Here is an 18,686-nt window from a genome sequence, read left to right on the forward strand (position 1 = left end):
TAGAAATAAGAATTATACCTGAAAAATACAAAAAAGTATTTGAATAAGATAGTATGAAATTTTATTTGGGATGGTAAAGAGAATCAAGTAGACCGGAAGGTTTTTTGTTTAGACGGTAAAAGGGGGACATGGGGATGGGAAATTTGGATAGTTGGATAAAAAGTAAACATATCAAATCGTTATATTCGATATTACACAAGCCATTATCTAGTTGGAATGCAATAAGTAAATTTTGGTTAAAAAAGTATGATAAGAAATTTGCAGATAAACTTTTTCTGTGTAGATGTTCAGACCTTTCAGGTCTTGACATCAAAAACCTTCCACATTATTACAAAAGCGCTTTACAATCGTGGTCAAAATTGACTAGAATCACATAAGGTATATCTAACGAAATGGAAGTTAAGAAACAGCCATTATTTGGAAACTCAAATATTTTATTTCAGAGCAAATCTTTATTTTGTTCTTCTTTTTCAAAAAGTCAAATAAAAACTATTGGCGATATATGGGACGATAGTACCAACGAATTTAAATCGTGCAATGAAATATATCAACAACTTATAGATAAACGTAATTGTATTTCGGAATATTCACGAATGAAAAGTTCCATATCACAAACATTCATAGAGATTTTAAAAAATAACGACGTTCAACGCACTTTAAAAAGCCACAAAATTTAAATTTCTGAAAACTTTGAATTTCTAAATCCAGATAATAACATCATTAAAATCAAATATGTGACATTAAAATATCTTCAGGTAAACTTAAACATAACTGAGACCCCTAAGTGTCAAACAAAATTGGAAAATTTGTATAGCAAGTATATAAATTTGGAAAAAAATTTGGCTAAATCTCAGTAATATGGATATTAATACAAAAGTTAAAGAATTTCAATGGAAATGTATACACAGGATTATATACACCGAATTCAGACTGCAAATAATGCATATGTCTAATGAAAAATGTCACTTATGTGATGAAAATAATAATATTGAAACTGTTTAGGATTTATTTTATCAATGTAGCAATGTTAATACAGTTGTCAGAAATTTACAACTTTGTAACTTAATAAATAACGAGGCACTCGTTGAAAAAGATATTCTATTAGGAATCTGTGTAGATTATTCGAATAATACAATTGTTAACGCAATAATATTTTATTTTAAATGGGCTATTTGGAAATAACGTAATAAATGCAAATTCGATAAAATTGAACTGAATATGCAGTCTATACAGGCTTTGTTGAAATTGCATATGAAAAACGAATTAAAACTACTCTTGCTACGCTCGGATATAAAGTATATATGCAGATCAAAAACTCTTTATCGAAAAAATTTAGGAATATGTACTTAGTTCTGCTGCTCTAAACTAAAGGTGTTTTCGATTCCATATATAATAATCTTATTATATCTTAGGCAGAACGTAGTGAACAATATGTTATTTTTACAGAACGAAATATTTGTATTGTAATCGATATTTGAATCTATGTCTGTGTATATTGATATGTTTATTAGTAAATTACATACATCATGCTTCTGAATACATTTATAGTACTCACCACATGTCCTTTATCCTTTTATAATCCATACGTAAGTTACTGAATAATTTCAATTTTTGTTCAATCACATTTATTCAATAATTTCCAATTCTAATTATAACTATAATTTTTCTCAATCAAATACATAGTTTTCAAGTTTAAATCAACACATGTATGATGTTAGTCAGTGAACCGGATATACGATAATGGTTATGTATTACAGTGATGCTTATTAGGTAAAATCAATTGTATTGGTTATTTAAATATAGTTATGTAAAACTATTGTAAGTTTAAACTCATTTGATTTTTTCCCTGGTCAAGTGAGGCTGTCAAAATACAGGGGTCCCTAAGTATGCGACATGGGCTACTTAGGTATTTATATATCAGGAAATAATTGAATAGAAATATGTTATAGATAGAAAGCCCCTTTATTTTTGTGTTGATTGCTCTGTATTGTTGGATACGTTCGGTAATTCTTTTTATTTCAGAACCTAAGATAAAAATTAATAACGATGATATAATTTTATCTGTTTGTATTACATGTATTATGTAATAGAATATTCTCCTCTTCTCCGACTAACCTATATGGAACATTACTTATTTCATTTGGGCTGTTTGTTTGTTATCAAGGAGTTTATGCATTACCCACTTACCCACACGAAACATTACTGATCCTATTTCTTCTGCTTGTTCAGTGTCATAAAAATGTTTCATGTCCCATTTAGCAATCACATAACCATTATCAATAACGGGCTTTGAAATTGCACGACAGACTGGTGGTGTTTCATCGGCTAATATTGGTCCGAACCAAATCTTCTGGTCTAGACCAGCTCTGTTTTGCACTTTGATGAATATGAATATTTGTTTTTCCCCTATGACACCTGGGTGATGCTGGATGTAGCTTGTTAGATGATGCGTTTTGGTATAATCCATTAAATCTGGACTATCAATTAATGACTTGTCTCTCCCAAAACCTACATAAGCATGGGCAATCTGACTATGATCTTCGCGGATGTTCCATGTGATCTGAAAGAGATCCGTTGGAGTATAAATAAAGTTCAGAGTATAATGTCTTAGTGTGCGGCACATGAATGTTGATACGGCATTATATTCGTTATAAGTTTCTAATGTTATCGGCAGAAAAGTAAAAATGTCGTCGTTGCTCTTGTTTGCACATACTTTACTACATTCATCCCCAGATAATTTAACTCTCGACAGATTTTGCTTTATGAGCCATGGAACGCCGTCATAACAACCAATAGATTCTACTGTCTGTGCATGTTTGATGCTAACGTTTACTATTTCCGGAACACTTTCATCGAATATGATTCCGTCCGAACAAGCGATCTTTGAAGGACTCATTGCGTGATTAAAGGCCATAACAGTCACGTGATATTCGCCATGACCATATGGAAATACAAATTTGGTAGATACATGAGAGGTTTCCTGTACCAACGAACCGTTCATATTACCAGTCGTCATGTCTTTCAAATTTTGGATGCAGCCTCTACTGATGGCTACTCTATAAAACTTTATACCACTCTCATGGTCAATAAATGCATGCCAGTGTACAGTGAATTCATTTATACTTGTATAGTCTATATCTGGACTGCCTACTGGACCTTCCAAAACCACGCCTACCTCTGGCGGAGATTCGTCAACTAATATGTCTACATGATCGTACGCGACAAGAAAGGCGTTGTTTGTTGCTGTCACAGTAAAGAAATATCTCCTGTTATGGTTTCCGTTATGTTTGTTCAGTGATTTCAGCTTCTGCAGTTCTGCAACATACGTTGTCGATGTACACTCACCAACAATTGGACAATAACAAGACGTTGTATTATTACATGAACTCTAAAATAACAAAAAAAGTCCCAACTTCTCATAAAAATATATACAACATGTGCAATTTATCATAGGAATATGTAATTTGTTCTTAAACTGTTTACGTCATTGCGTTGTTGTCTTATAGACGGATATATACCAAACATTTAAATTCAATTAAACTTAGAAAGAGCTCAACTCCAAAATATTTATTAATTCATTGTTTCTATTGGTACATTTTATTTATATTTTTATTATTTTAACTATCTGGTTTTTTTTATTGAAAAGAATCATGCAGGCTAACGAAACAAGGTTGTTATCTAAGGAAAACAGAAAAAGTGACAAAAATGTGTGTTACGTTGATCGGATTTTCTATTGGGCAAGGTTTTAATATCATCTAATTAAAGTTAGTATCAACATTATCAATGTCTACTTATGGAAAAGTAAATTCACAAAACTACTGAACTTCGAGGAAAATTCAAAACTGAAATTCCCTCATCAAATGTAAAAATCAAAAGCTCAAACACACCAAACGAATGGATAACAACTGTCATATTCCTGACTTGATACAGGCATTTTCGTATGTAGAAAATGATGGATTAAACCTGGTTGTATAGCTAGCTAAACCTCCCACTTGTATGACAGTTGCATCAAATTCCGTTATATTGGCATCGATGTGTGAATAAAACAAACAGACATAATAGGTAAAAATGTCAAAATATAATCCCATGTAGTATGGGTGGGCAGGGCTTATGAAAGGTTAGGAAAAATTAACAAATGCCGCGTGCCCAATGAAATATATTGATAATATAAAAAATGCTTACAGTACTAGTATGATAATAGTCATTATTACCATTATAGGTTATATTATTTATATTATTATTATTATTATTATTACTATTATTATTATTATGCATATTTCGATATAATAACGGTCGCAAAAGGGTTCATACTTTGTTTATTATATTTAAATCAGATACATACCGATTTGTTAGTTTGTTCCACTGCTATTGATTTCTCTATCAAGACCGTTTTGTTTTCATAAATACCGAACGCCCATTTGATTTCCCTTATTCCACTATGTAAATCGAATGCCTTAAACTCTAAATAAATGGTAGATAAGTCTGAACTATGATGGACATACAATTGTTTCTTTCCATTTCGAATTAACCATATATCAGCTATTTCCGGTACAGATCGGTCGATATGAACTTGAATACTATCATTGAGTGTATGGTTCATTATATCTCTGGCTTGGAGACGGAGTAAGAATGTGTCACCATCGTTCATACCAATGTTCAGACATAATGACTGTGACGTAAAATTTCGCACTTTTCCAGAAACTACATTTCTTTCGTTGCGCAAAAGAGAATAAAAAAAATCAGTTAAACCATAGATATTTTCTGTACCTGTCACGGGTAAAACGCCAGTTATTTGATCATATATACCTTCGATTGCGTTATATGCTTCTGCCTTGATTGGTCGAAGTAGATTGTTCTTTTTGTAATTGATATTGAGAAATCTATTTTTCCATGTATAACAAATAATTTTATGGTGAATTTGCCATATGAAGTTTGTTTGGTTTGATGCTGAAACAACCCTGAAAGGTACAAGATCATTTTTCACAATATCGGATGAATTGTCGTACAGAACAAATCGCCTAGTCTTTCTCACATTATCCGCCCTGTCTTTCACTACCATTAAAATCGAATATAACATTGGATTTTTCTCTGGTAATTGAATTTCAACTTCTGTTATGTTCTTTGAACACTTGTTCGGAGTCGCAATAGCTTTTTTTAAACTCCTCATTAATGTTCCCGGCGTGGCTTCAGTTACTTCGTGTACACTTAATTCATAAGAATCTATCCCGGATGCCAGCGTTGATGTTCCAACAGAAGGATACGGATCAGACCAACCACTGAAAGACACTTTTATATGACGTGATGTTGTTATTGTTTTTGAAAGTTTCAGTGGTTCGGCTATGCAGCTAACACCATCAGGACAAAAAACTGGTGGTTCGTTGTCGTAAATGTAACATAACTGCCGAGAACTTTCAGTTTTTGTATACGGTACTGATGAAGTGTTTTGTGTTTCTAGGTTTTTTGACACAAGATAACCACCGCCTTTGACACGAAAGGTAAGGCACAAACTGAAATAAATACATTTAAATTATACCCCTGCTAGAATGAGATTAGATGATCAACCTTTAACAAGTTAGGTGTAACACGTGATTTATACGAAAAGGTAAAAAAAATAATAATTTTTAATTGACAACCTCAAAATATGATCATAGAAGTTTCAACCGGCTTTGAATGAACAACAACTGTGTACTCTGTTTGGGTTTGCTGGTCTAAGTTCCAATGCTGATGTATCGGAACTATAAACCACTGCCATAGACTTGGGAGGTTTATAAGACAACCAGGTTTAACCAAGCATTTTCTGCGGAAAATTGACGTAGCAAGTCAGAAAAATGGCAGCTGTTTTTCACTTGTCTGTTAATTGGTAGCGTTTGATTTTTTCTGTTTTTAAGGATTTTCCTTTTTAGAAATTGCCTTTGAGTTAGGTATTGTTTTATACGTATATGTATTCACTAATTATAGACGGGAATTTAACAAACTGTTCACATCTACATAGTTAAGTTGCTTAATATATTAATGATCGGATGATTTAAATATTCACTAACTGCATTTGTTGTTCTATATGCATGTTAAGAAATATTGTGAATCGTAAATCAAGTTTAAATTTTATTACAAATGATATAAGAAGTGATTTAAGATTTTTATTTAGTCATTATTCTTTTATTCATCTATATGCATCATTATCTTACTAGAAATAGAGTAATTTAGAATTGAGGTAAATGCTTAACAATAAAGCGGTGTTTCTGAACGAATTTGCATTTATAATATTAAAAACTATACTATACTCTAAAACTGTAATTCGCCCTTCAACCCTTTTAATTTTGTTATTCCAATAACATGTAAATAAAGGCAGCAGAAGTATACCGGTGTTCAAAAGTCATATATCGGTTGAGAGAATAAAAATCTTGGTTACAAACCAAAATCGAGGAAAACGCTACATTTAAAAGAGGACAACAAAGGAACAACAGGAATACCACGGTGCACCAAAACCAACACGCATAGAAACGAACTATTTTATAACAACTGCCATATTCCTGACTTGGTAAAGGACATTTTAAGAAAGAAAATGGTGGGTTGAACATGTTTAAATGGCTAGCAAAACATCCCGCTTTATGTCAATAAAAACTAACGCTAAATTGATAATAAAAGTGAGACAGTCACTGTAATTGAACACTACTTGACAGAAATACAGCACAAACACACGCAAGAACGTTCATAACAGAGAGACGCACAAACAAATAATATAATAGTCGATACAACATGCAAATCGCACTGTTAATCAAATTGAAAATTTATTAGAACAATTTGCCTTTTTTGGCATTAATTCGACTTAATTTGTAGAATTTCATTATTATGAAATAGACAGTGATATTCGAATACGGTTAGCTGTTTGACTTCCTATTTTGGTAATCAAATGTTTTTCTTAGCCATGTTTTAGCTATTGACAAGTTTCTAACCTTTCTCCATTCCTTAAATCATTAATGACTAAAAGTTGGGGTTTTGTCGCATAATTTGGCACTGGATTCAAAGACAAACTGTCCTGTTTTAACGGCGTCAAATTAACTGTTTTTCGTACACCTACAACAACAAAAATACGTATGTTAATTCTTAACGCATATAAAATCAAAATAAAGGTTTTCAAATTGCTGTTTGCGCGAAGAGAGATAAATAAGCAAAATTTAGTGCAAACTTGTGAGAATATTCATGTTGATATGGGGTTATGCATATAAATAAGAAGATGAGGTATGAGTGCCAATCAAATAACTCTCCATCCAAGTTACAATTTATCAGAAGTTGAAAATTATAGGTCAAAGTGCAACCTTCAACACGGAGCCCTGGTTCACTCCGAACAGCAAGCTATTTAAAGGGCCACAAAATGACTAGTGTAAAAAAAAAAATCAAACAGGAAAACCAACGTTCTAATCTATATGAAAACCGACAATCAGTCTGCTTGCGTTTCAGAAATATATCATAACCATGTCAATGAATATATTATTCAACATGAATTCAATTATAATAGTTCAACACATATAATACTCGCGGCCAGCGCTGCGGGCTTATATGAGATGATGATTCTGTTGACATAGAACAGGCTATGCATAAATCTGTATGTAAATATCTGTACCCTTACAACACAGCATAAACATATGAAACTATTTACAGTATATATGCTTTTATTACCTTTCACTGTTACTTTTTCCAGCTGTACATCTACATCGGTTATTCCGAAAAGTTCACGTGGAACGAAACTTGGTCGAAATAATGTACTGTCAATATTTACAACGAACTGGAAATTTAAATCCATTATAAAATGCCGTACTTGAAACCTGCCATACATATCGTTCTGTTCTGAACACTCGGAAGTACCCATATTTGAAATAGCTTGTGTCCCATCATTAGCTCTAGCTCTGGTTTGACAACTCTCTATTGATGGCTGTATAATTGCTGTAAAATATTCATTCGTACATCAGTTATTACTCTGTGTATACAGTGTGCTGGATTAAGTACTTAGTATATTCCTTGCATAGTCTAGTGTTTGTCTACAAATTTTACGTAGTAACAGCGCATTCCAAATACAACAATAATATTTGATAAAAGCTTTTACTGAATAAAAATATATATGACGCACATATTTTCAAAAGTCATAAAGGGACGACAGCCAAAATGCTGTGTGCAAATTTTTTCAGTTCACGTGGAACGATTTCAGCTTCTGTTTGGCAGTTTTTGTCATTTGACAATATCGATTTGTTTATATTTTTATTTCAAATGTAATTATTGCATTCAGAAATAATGTAGTTTTATTGATGATCGAAAATGACTTTTACATAAAATAATTAATGATTTTTTACTCATTTTTGATAGTTTTATCATTTAAGATGATGTCCCATAATAGCGTGAATTTGTATTCGATTTCTTAAAATACAAGGCACACATATTTGTTAGCATGTCGTTTAGTTTGCATATACAAATCATCGACATTTATAGTAGTTTACGAATACTGTTTATACAACCTTGAACATAAAAAGTCTCCTAAAGTCTCCACCCGTTGCTGCATAGTAAGTCGATAAATACCGTTGCTTTGAAATAATATGTTCAAATATATTTATCAAATCCGTGACTTATATGTAAACATTATACACAAAACCATTGTTTTGTGTATTTTATTTGTATTAAAGACAAAATGAAAATTTAACCAGACATCAATTCAAATAAAATACATGTAGCGTTTTAATTTGTTAATTTTGCATTTTTGTGTACTGCTCGGCTTCTGTTTTTTCTTTTTAGTACTGATGAATGAACAAATTCAAATATTGATCATTTCGTATTTAATAAAATTATGTCCCAAACAAAAGCTTAAAGGTATATTAAATGAATTCAATAAATGAGTATTCAATTAATGTACATGTCGTACGAAATAAGTCCAAGGGAATTTGCAGTATCATAACGGAATAAAAATATAACATTAAAAAAAAATCGATTTTCATGATAATGTTCACATAACGACGGGCTTGTAACAAATGACACATTATCATTGCAACCGATCGATAATATAAGACAAATCTGCGTGCCGTGTGCTGAGTGTCGTCCCTCCTCTATTCAAAAGTGAGAAAAATAAAAAAATGAAATTAAATTATGCTCAATTACATGAATATCAATGGACCACATCGGAGAGTTTCGGCTTCAGTAGAAAATGTTCAAATGTCAAAACATTACTGAATACATAAAAACTTCAGCACCTGCATCCATACGTTGAACAATTATGTTCTCCATATTCGAACAACATGCATTATGGTGTTTAAAAACTGACAAGTCTATTGAACCCGAATAACGTAATCAATCATGATTGACAAGAAATATATTATTGTTCAGACACAACTTCCCTAATTAAATTCATACTTACGCTGGCATGTTGTTTTTAGATTATTGTGAGTTTGTGTAAATCCTCTCTGGCAGCGACAATTTGATGTAAGCTTGTTTAAATCATTATCTGAACTACTGCAAGTACCTGGCCAGCACCAGCGATTTTCCCATGAACACATATCTTAAATGTAATTGTAATCGAATGCGATGAGGTGAAATTAACTCAACTTTATTTCATACAGTTGGGTTAATTATTTAATTCTTTTGTGTATATGTTTTCTTAATTACATACTAATATTAGATCAATGGAAGCATCAGCTGTTTTGATTCCGCAGCCAAAACCTCCCACACAATTAAATAATATTGATGAAAATGATTTATATTTATCTAGGTTATTTGTTTGCTGGTACAAAGATTATATACGTTTGAATAATTACCTTTGCATGTCCGACGAACAAGTCTGTAAAGGAGATCTTCATCTTTGCATTTAACGCACCAATAATTTGTCTCTGATGAGCAATCAACTTTCGAACAGTGTAATGGCCTGGGTATGATGTCGCAATTCAGAACTGATCAATGAATTTGGGAAAGAAAAAAGAGAACATAACTTTTGTAGGCATGATCAATTATGAACTGTGGTATATGCCTCGTCAATTCCGACGACACAAAAGACTAAAATTCCATTATTTAATAGCGTTCTGTCTTACACACATTGCATGTATCATAAACAACATACATTACAGGCAGCCAGTGACTGTTAGATATAATAAAGGTGATGCTGAACTTAGTAGGAGTTAATTCTTATGTTAACCTTATAACGTGGATCATATGCATTTATAATAAGTATTAATAGTTTTCTTTATAGCAAACATTGCCTTATGTTAGACCAAGAATATCAGTTTTGATAAAGTACTTTTGTCTTTGTAGTAGTTCAGTCTTTCTGTTGTTTTATTGTTTTCCTCTTAAATTGACGGAGTTTTCTCAGGTTTTGGTTTGTGATCCGGATTTGTTTTCGCTTAATCAATTAGTAACTATTGAACAGCGGTATACTACATGGCCCGGTTGTTCAAAAGTGTCGTTAGGCTAACAATGTCGTTAAAGTGTCGTTTGCCAGTCGTTAAATTTAACATAATCGTTAAGTGTTGTTCAAAATTTTTAACGCTTAACGCAGTCGTTAAATCTGTGGTAAAACTTATCACTTCATATACCTCGATTAAATCCCTAGCGCAGTGTTTAAGATGGCCGACTTAGCCTTAGCCTTGTTTGATGTCCCAGTTCAAAGAAAAGAAAGAACTTTTAGAAGCAAAGAAGAAATTACCCTAGATTACACCGACACAGATCTTAGAGAACGCTACAGATTTGGGAGGGAAGGAATTTTATTCTTATCTAATCTAGTTAGGGACAGATTAACACGTCAGACAAACCGCAATCATGCCCCCAGTGTAGAACAACAGATAATGGTGACATTGAGATTTCTTGCCAGTGAAAGTTTCCTCCAAGTCATAGGTGACACATTAGGTAAGACTATTTACTTTTAAATACCTTAACTGTTTACATTTGTTTATTCATGTTTCATTTCAATTTGAGAACTTTTAGCAGAATCTAAGTGCCAATTCATAATGTACATGCATTAAATGTTGCATTGTTTCTTTCATACTCTACAGTACATATATTGTTGTCGTTATTTTCGCTAGAAATGTTTTTACATCTTAACATGTTAACATTGAACATTTGTAAAATAATTCAAAACCCATTTTAAAAACGTAATGTTTTTAATAAGTAAATGTATCTTAATCCATAATATTGAAGAAGGTTGTAATATGTAAATATTAAAATAAAAAGCAGATTTACAGCTAAGTATCATCACTTCAATTATCATGATATTAATTGAGTTATAATTAACTTGAAATATTTCTTCAATCATAAGAAGGTAACACTCGTTAAATACAATTTGGTATATGCAAAGCCAAATCGCTAATAGCAGATTAATACTATGTAATAAACGAAGAACTTCTTACCATAAGGCGTAGTTGGTGCATCTGCAAAAATAAAAGTTCGGAACCTGACAGTTATACGTGATCGATAAAGTTATAAGTCATTATACCATGTATAAGGCAAACTGTTGAGTTAACAAACATATACAAACAGTCCAGTAGCAAAAAAAAAAAAGAATGGCCAACGTAGATACAAGTATCTTCTCTAATGGAGGGATAAATCCTACTTTGTAAAGAATCACTCTGATTCAAACAAAAACAAATCAGAAACTGACATTATCAAGATGATTGATTTCTTGATTGACAACATATTTGTTACGTTTGAAGGGCGTGTTTTTCAACAACTTATCGGCATTCCCATGGTAACCAATTGTGTCCCTCTACTTTCCGACTTGTTCCTTTATTCTTATGAGGCTGACTTCATACAGGAACTTCTTAGGAAGAAAGAACAGAAGTTAGCAATATCCTTTAACTTTACTTTCCGCTATAAAGATGATGTTATTTCACTAAATAATTCAAAATTGTGAACTTTCAATTTCTATGTAGCAACATTCCAACAACGCCTGCATACGGAGTATATATCTCCCAATTGTTACGATATTCCCGGGATTGTATTTCCTATCATGATTTACTTTATAGAGGGTTGTTGCTCACAAGGAAGCTATTAAACAAAGAGTTCCAAATGATGAAGTTGAAATCTTCCTTCGTAAGTTTTATGGACGCTATCAGGAGTTGGTTGACAGTTATGGAATATTCGTTTCACAGATGATATTGGATATGGTCCTTATGTCGTAACTACAATCCCGTTCCCTTTTCACGAATGTGACCCACCAAATTAGGCTATTTATCGGGTTTGTAATAAAAAGAGCAACACGACGGGTGTCACATGTGGAGCAGAATTTACTTACTCTTCCGGAGCACCTGAAATCACCCCCAGTTTTTGGTTGGGTTCGTGTTGCTTAGTCTTTAGTTTTCTATGTTGTGTCTTGTGTACTATTATTTGTCTGTTTGTCATTTTCTTTTTTAGCCATGGTGTTGTCAGTTTATTTTTGATATATGAGTTTGAATGTCCCTCTGGTATGCCCCTCTTTTAGCAACCATAAGCCAATGGTAAACAAATAATATTATGGCACAAAATCAAACAGTTTTACTCTATGCAGAAAACAAACGAACTCCTCCAGACAGACATCACAATGTATTGTACACATAATTTATTGATTGAACTATTAATTGGACACCTAGACACAATTCTGCTGATCGTGACAGCTTAACAGTTGTTTTAATAGCAATCGGGATACTTATGCTATTTTATTTTATGTTCTCAATCATTCTCCGTCTTTAGTTTGTGACCTATCACCGGATTTGTACTTGCCACACAAATTTCGAAGGTGTCAGTATTTGATTTGGCACCTCATTTAATTCAGGACAATATGAACATATGATAAATTCACATCCCTACTTTTGATAGGATTTGTATTTTAATTGAGGTTTTGGTTTTTAGTTCGTGTTTTCTTCTCTTTTAAATTTCGTTGATGGATTATATAAATATATCAATGAGTATGATTACAGAGTTTAGGACCTTAAAATCAATAAAAAAAGCATAACGAAATGAAATAGTCTGAATACGTTCATCTAAAATAAATTCATTGATAACATCCTTATAGAAATTAATTGAAAATACTATTTATTTTTCAGCACGTTTAAGTGACAAGTTTAGTTCTTCGCCTTCTTTAATAATCCTTTTTTTTTATCAAATTTGTAGATAAAGGGAACTCACCTTTACATGCAACTCTTAGCCGGTTGATATGACTAAAATCGTAGTTAGTATTATGACATCCGTGTTGACAAGTAAACCACCAACCATGCTGACATTTGTATCGTATCATGTATTCATTCTATATTTCAAACAAACATGTTGATTTATAATACGCCATTTCCGTTGTATGGTTTCAGTAATGAAAACACTATTTCACATGAATATTGAAAGTTTTCCCGTTGTGCATCTAGCTGTGTGAACTTATTCATCAAACCGAGATACCATGCGCTGTATTGATCAATTTTTTTAGTTTCCATGTTTAAATTGCTTTTTTTAGCTATGATTGATATTGAAAGAATTTCCCCCACAACAAGAAAAAAAGAGTAAGATGTGAAAAATTACATGTTACTATATAGCACTCATGATTGAGATCATAAAATCATCATAAGTATGCACTAATTGAATTTTGCTGCACTGAAGCCTAAAATTTACCATGTGAATTCTAAACGACCACAACTTCCACTTTTTTTTTCCATAATATGTATGATGTTATGAACAGACTAAACTGTGTATGTAGTATTTTTTAATTCAATGTGATATATACGGTTAAAATTGAATTATTTTGTGATATAACTTCATTCTTATTGCGAATGGTGTAGTTAATGTTAATAAAATAAATGTAAAATATTGTTAAGGCTTTTTGGATCGTTTGGCTAACTTATATATATGGATTCTTATATGGATATGCAATAACATTGAAATATAATCTCATCTTTATATGTTTTTTAGTTTGAAATTGAAAATAAACATTTAACAGACGTATTGCCAAAAAATGTCCTCAATAGTAATTATGATATGACTGATTTGTCAATAATTAATTTCAATATCAAGCAGTTTATAGAAGATGATTTGCTTAAAACATTAATATTGGCAATGAACCGGCCATCTACCATGATGGCATATTTTTCATTGTTGTAGGCCATGTTTTGGCAAAATTTGGGTACGAAATAAGTCTTGAATCATTATCTGTAAAAGTAATAAAGGATTAATGTTTGGGTACATCTGTATAAATGTATTGAACACTTACACCTCGTTCGCGGCTTCCTAATGTTTCGCGGGTTTCTTCTGAGCTACATCCTTCCCTACATTCTTCAGACATACTCCTTTTGTGACGTCTTAATAGACTTACTGCTTCCTTTTTGGAAAGTGTAAACGCCTTGAATGCATTTGCTATGTTTTCCTTTCCATCTTAACCAACATAATAGATGATTAAAGTAAAATTATTGATTGAATATCTTTAACAAAACATCATCAAAGATACCCAAAAAGATAATTTGGTACGTCATACACGCATTTTGTCGTCATAATACTCACAAGTGATGGTCTAACCTAATAATAATATTAACTTTAAATTTGTCGTCGAATTAACAAAAGTTTATCTTTTTATTCAGCTTCTTGCAATTTAGAAATGAATAATAGCAATCTGCCACAATCTTTATGAACCTGAGCTTAATCAGAAGTCAGATAGTCAGCAGTGTTCATTGGTGCTTATTTGTCTTATTAGGTTGTCGTTCATTGTTTCGAAAGGCCGTTGGTTTTCCATTTTGAATTTTATTCGCATTATTTATTTGACTGTCTTTATTAGCTAAACGTACGGTTCCGATTTTGGTCATTGTTAAAGGTCGTATGGTGAGGCTCCACTGCACGTCATTTTGACTTTGACGGAAAGTTTGTCCAATCGGCAATCATAAATCTATCTACCTTTTTGTTTTGCTAATAACATCGTATGATTCAGAAACCCAATGCCATCAAGGTATCATCATTCCTACATCTACAACTACAAGAACACACAAATGTGAACAGACAAATAGTAGTGCATAAAACTGTGTATAGAGAAATGAACATAGAACATACTGAAGCCAACGAAATTTACTACATCAAAAAATGACCTAATGCTCAGTGGAATACCAATGGTTTGTTAATTCTGTATTTTCTTTGTTGATAAACTCACTGAAAGGTAATGTTGTTCTTATCTTCGGATGCTTATTTGTACCATAAAACGACTGTCAATTCTTGGGGGAAAAAAACGTAAAATGCACTATTAAAATGTATGTCTCTGCATTTGGTTGGCTTCATTATGTTCTATATTCATTTCTCTATACACAGTTTTATGCACTGTTATTTGTCTGTTCATATTTTTTGTGTAAATGTTAAGTGGTTTCATTAGTTTTTGTTGGCTAGCTATGTGTAGCGTTTAAACTTTAAGTAATGTGACAAATCTTTAAATAAAATTGTCATTCATTGATACACATATTACATCTTACCTGATTCAATGGAAGAACTGGTTGTTTGTCTTCGCCATGTACCATCTCCGTGTATGCCGTTCAAAACATTTGCTAAAAAGGAAGAAAGAATAACATAAGAAATAAAATAAAGGCAACAGTAGTATACCGCTGTTCGAAACTCATAAATCGATAGAGATAAAAACAAATCCGGGTTACAAGGAAAACAAAATGATAAAATTATGTGGATGTATAACTATGCGATTTTCATCATTGACCTTTTAATTACAAGATGTACATATATTTTAAACAGGTAGGCAGAATATTTTCAATTAAGTTTTGCTTGATATAAAAACTCACCAGGCTTGTTATCAGTTACTTCAAGCATTATTTTGTGTGTTATAGCACTGATATTTCTGTTTTGTTTAAACCTGTGTTTTGTGTGTGCTTTTTTAAGGTGCGGGGTGTATCTATATACCCGTTATTCCAAAGATAAGTGTTCTTTTGTACTGTTTTCTTTGTGTGTTAATTTATATACCTTTTCGTACACAACTGATTCAGATTAAAAAATGCCAAGTGTTGGGATCACTCAAATAATCCCTCTACTGTCCTATACGGCAGTATCAAGGTGAGAACCTCATCATGGTTTTTTTTTTATTACAGTTATTTTTTACATTTGTTGTTACCTTGAATACGCTAATGAGACCATCAAGGGTTCCATAATCTTTAATGTTAATTTTTACCTTGAATTTGGTATAAGCACAAATTGCCTTAATTTTAAAGTACCAATCGTGGACAATTATATCATTACGCCTTTAATTAAAGAAAAAAGGCCTTGTTTGTATATTTCACGATAATTGTTTTATTTTATATTGTACGTTTGTAAAAAAACATTTATTTAATAAACAAATTATATTAGAATTACTAAACATCATTAAAACAAGTTCAAAACTTACCCAAAAGCAAAACGAAAAATGCACCATTCAAGAAATAACTCATAATGATGTCCAAAACCTAAACAGTTTTCAACATGTTTTGATTCTGAATAGGTATATCATTTGAAGCATTGAACAAACAGCAGTTTGGTATATTACCTACAATAAAATGGGAATTCACAATAAACTGGGCATGATCCATATATACTTTACTCATAGGATTTTATATACGAGGGTTCTAGACTACTGATAACATTTGGTAGCCAAGTAAGAGTGTCTGTTCTTACAACAATGTCATCTTTGGAGAGGTCTGAATTATAACTGTTTAAAAAAGAAAATATCCATCATATAGACGAAAGCTGATGAACCTTGCTGTACCATCATGAAGCATATCTTTATACTATTTTCATATTTTATCAGGTCTTTGAATAGAAAAAAGCACAGAAGATATACAATGTTTGATTTTAACTTTCATTATGTGTGTAATATAAACAAACATGGAAATATAATATGATTGCCAATGATACAACTATCCACCACAGCACAAATGAAATAAATGTTAGCGATTATGTCTAGTTAAAGACGTTTCCATCATACAATCAATATTCCTATGGGAAAAGACATTGTTCTATATATGCAGATTTATGTTTCTGATATGCTAACAAGTTCCTTTGATTGATGTCTTTTCGTCGAAAAATAAAAAATTGTATAACAGTAATGGCTCCATTTATGAGTCTTTTGTCGTTGATGATTGAAGAAAATAATCCGTGTATATTTTCTGACTTTAAGATTTACTATTTTGAAGAAGAAAAAACCTCAACAATTATATTCATATATACTGAACAAAATACTCTATAACAAATTGGGGTGTCCAACAGAGTAACTGCAACTTTACTTTTTCAAAATAAAACAAAACCTTTTTTTAAAATGTTTTGAATTTACAACAGCTTGTTCGTTTGTATTAGTTGACCAGGTTTGATATTAAAAGGTCAGCATTACTGCTATTCTAAGGTAGTTTTGAGTTCTAATTTTAGTGCATATCGAAAGGATAGTCGAATATTGGTTTTTCTACATCAATCTATCTGCAACTTTTATGGATATCACAATATAAAAACGGAAATGTTTTGTTCCCTTTCGGTTCCAAAGATATGATTTTTATTAAGCTTTGCTACAATATATGTTATATCCATATTTATATTTTCTTTTGATTATCGTTATTGATGGAATGCATCTTCAATTTGAAACTACTTAACTAAGATGTTATAATAATAGCTTGTGGCATTGTTTTATCGATAGCTAACTGTCCTCACGATACTATTTTATGTCTTATGTGGAAAAACCAAACAAAAACAAACATGTTCGGTCTTCAATCATTATACGGTTGTCAAAACAATGTGTTACATATACATGTAATCAGTATTGATAAAAATTGTGTATGTTTACGACAGTATCCAACATAGCATTTCCATTCCTAATCTTAATTGTTATTTTTCTTGTTTGGAAGGCAATTAATCATTTACATTTACATTTAACATCTATATTTTCTTATCAAAACCGACTTCCTGGTTGTAATTGCAAAAAACTGATGATTTACAAAATATTTAAAGTTGAAATTGACAACTTTGGATTTCAGTTATCTACAAAAATGTTACATTTTTAGGACACCATAATATCTGATTTAGAGATTAATATTTGACAGTTGATTATTCGCCCTGAAGTTTTCTTTCCATTCGACAATCTAGCAGCAAGTCACGTTTTAAGGAAAACTCGTAAACATCGATTCGACAGCAAAATATGTTGTCGACCTTTCGTCTCAAAGTTACAACAAATTATCTATGTGTTGTTTTTAATGTTTTGTTTTGCCTAAGAATTAAAGTATTGTGCAGAATAATTCATATTCCCGTTGACCATCTTTAGGGAAACAAATGTAGTTTTCTATGTGCAAAAAAATAAATAATCATTAATTAGCAAAATACGATCCATGTTTGCGGGCCTTAGACAAAACACGTATATGATTAATAAAAACAATGTATCTCTGCCGAATTTTAACAACCACTGAATCAAAACTACTGTCCACCAGAGTTTCGATGGTAATCACTGGTACATTTTTTATCTGAGGTAAATACCGTTTTTCCTGTAAAGTCTTTAATTTCATCAATCATCAAACCTTTAAGATAGTATTGCAACCTCTAACTGTTTAATACATTACTAAAACAAAATGTAACACGACATTTGAATTTTGGTGTTCATTTCATTTGAAAAATTCTTATTTATAATACTGGTAGTTTGTTAACCTTGAAGCACCATATAATGATAATATTTCAAAATGCAAATGATGAGTACATAGAGTTATTATTTTAGA

The sequence above is a fragment of the Mytilus californianus genome, unplaced genomic scaffold, assembly GCF_021869535.1.
Source record: "Mytilus californianus isolate M0D057914Y unplaced genomic scaffold, xbMytCali1.0.p SCAF_8, whole genome shotgun sequence".
Lineage (NCBI taxonomy): Eukaryota > Metazoa > Mollusca > Bivalvia > Mytilida > Mytilidae > Mytilus > Mytilus californianus.